Genomic DNA, 2,500 nt, shown 5'->3' with positions numbered 1-2,500 from the left:
TGTTGGCTCTGTAGGCAAACTGAAGGGGGTCCAGGAGAGGGTCTGTGATGGCTTTGAGGTGTGCCAGGAGCAGGCGCTCAAAAGACTTCATTACCACAGATGTAAGGGCGACCGGTCTGTAATCATTTAGTCCTGTTGGCCTTAGCTTTTTGGGCACAGCGATGATGGTGGAGGACTTGAGACAGGCTGGTACATGGCATGTCTCCAGGGAGGTGTTAAAGATGTTGGTGAACACCGGAGACAGCTGGCCAGCGCAGTGCCTGAGGGTGGCTGGAGAGACAGAGTCCGGCCCGGCTGCTTTGCGTGGATTCTGCCTCTTGAAAAGCCCATTAACTTCTCCCTCCTGAAAGGAGAGAGTCGTTTCTGTAGTATGGGTGGGGGATGGGGCCTCTTGGGTGGGAAGGGGTGGTTCAGGACAGTCCAATTGTCTTTCAAATCTACGGTAGAACTCGTTCAGGTCGTTGGCTAGGCGGGAGTCGTTAGTGGTGTGGGGCGCTCTGGGTTTGTAGTTGGTGATGTGCCTGAGCCCTTTGGCAGACAGAAGCAGCGTCGTTAGTAGAGAACTGGTGTTTTAGTGTCTCTGAGTACAGTCGTTTAGCCTCTCTCACCGCTTTGCTAAACCTGTTCTTCGACTCCTTGAATCTGTCTCTATCCCCACTCCTAAACGCTTCCTCCTTCTCCAACCTCAACCTTTTGAGCTTTGCTGAGAACCAGGGCTTGTTGTTGTTAAAGTTCACCCTGGTACGTGTTGGGATACAGCAGTCCTCACAGAAGCTGATGTACACAGCCTCTGTGAGTTCATCCAGACTATTGGTAGCAGTCGTGAACATATCCCAGTCAGTACAGTCTAAGCACGCCCGCAAATCTTCCACAGCCTCACTGGTCCACTGTTTAGATGTCCTCACAGCAGGTTTACAGAGTTTTAGTTGCTGCCTGTATGCACGAATCAGGTGGACCAAGGGAGTTCTGTGCGAGCCGAACAGCCCCGTGACCCACAAGAGAAACATCCCCGCCAAATTCGAGCGTTTGACGGGGTCTATCCGTGAAAAAATATTCACGTTTTTGAGTGCACATGCATTTCTGCTGCAAATGCCTCTGGAAGTTTCATGCCGTTCGTATGCCAATTGTGGCAACACGAAAATGACCCGTTTTCCCATTCCGAGGGATTTCTGTGCGACCCTAACAGCCCCGTGAGCCACAAGAGACACATCCCCGCCAATTTCTAGCGTTTCACGGGGTCTATCCGTGAAAAATATAGACGTTTTTGAGTGCACATGCATTTCTGCTGCAGATGCCTCTGGAAGTTTCATGCCGTTCGTACGCAATGTGGCAACACGAAAATGACCCCTTTTCCCATTCCGAGGGATTTCTGTGCGACCCTAACTAACAGCGCCCGTGAGCCACAAGAGAGACATCCCCGCCAATTTATAGCGTTTCACGGGGTCTATCCGTGAAAAATATAGACGTTTTTGAGTGCACATGCATTCCTGCTGCAAATGCCTCTGGAAGTTTCATGCCGTTCCTATGCAATGTGGCCACACAAAAATGACCCGTTTTCCCATTCCGAGGCATTTCTGTGCGACCCTAACAGCCCCGTGAGCCACAAGAGAGACATCCCCGCCAACTTCTAGCGTTTGACGGGGTCTATGCGTGAAAAATATTAAAATTTTTGAGTGCACGTGCCTTTCTGCTGCAAATGCCTCTGGAAGTTTCATGGCGTTCCTATGCAATGTGGCAACACGAAAATGACCCCTTTTCCCATTCCGAGGGAGTTCTGTGCCACCCTAACAGCCCCGTGAGCCACAAGAGACACATCCCCGCCAATTTCTAGCGTTTCACGGGGTCTATCCGTGAAACATATAGAAGTTTTTGAGTGCACATGCATTCCTGCTGCAAATGCCTCTGGAAGTTTCATGCGGTTCGTACGCAATGTGGCAACACGAAAATGACCCGTTTTCCCATTCCCAGGGATTTCTGTGCGACCCGAACAGCCCCGTGAGCCACAAGAGACACATCCCCGCCAATTTCTAGCGTTTCACGGGGTCTATCCGTGAAAAATATCAATTTTTTTTTGACTGCACATGCATTTCTGCTGCAAATGCCTCTGGAAGTTGCATGCGGTTCGCATGCAATGTGGCGACACGAAAATGACCCGTTTTCCCATTCCGAGGGATTTCTGTGCCACCCTAACAGCCCCGTGAGCCACAAGAGAGACATCCCCGCCAATTTCTAGCGTATCACGGGGTCTATCCGTGAGAAATATTCACTTTTTTGAGTGCACATGCATTCCTGCTGCAAATGCCTCTGGAAGTTTCATGCGGTTCGTATGCAATGTGGCGACACGAAAATGACCCGTTTTCCCATTCCGAGGGATTTCTGTGCCACCCTAACAGCCCCGTGAGCCACAAGAGAGACATCCCCGCCCACTTCTAGCGTTTCACGGGGTCTCTCCGTGAAAAATATCACATTTTTTGAGTGCACATGCATTCCTGCTGCAAAT

The sequence above is a fragment of the Petromyzon marinus genome, unplaced genomic scaffold (assembly GCF_048934315.1).
Source record: "Petromyzon marinus isolate PM22_M1 ecotype Great Lakes invasive population unplaced genomic scaffold, UKy_Petmar_22M1.pri1.0 PM_G_Scaffold_93, whole genome shotgun sequence".
Classification (NCBI taxonomy): Eukaryota; Metazoa; Chordata; class Hyperoartia; order Petromyzontiformes; family Petromyzontidae; genus Petromyzon; species Petromyzon marinus.
Note: the sequence above shows the minus strand (reverse complement) of the source record.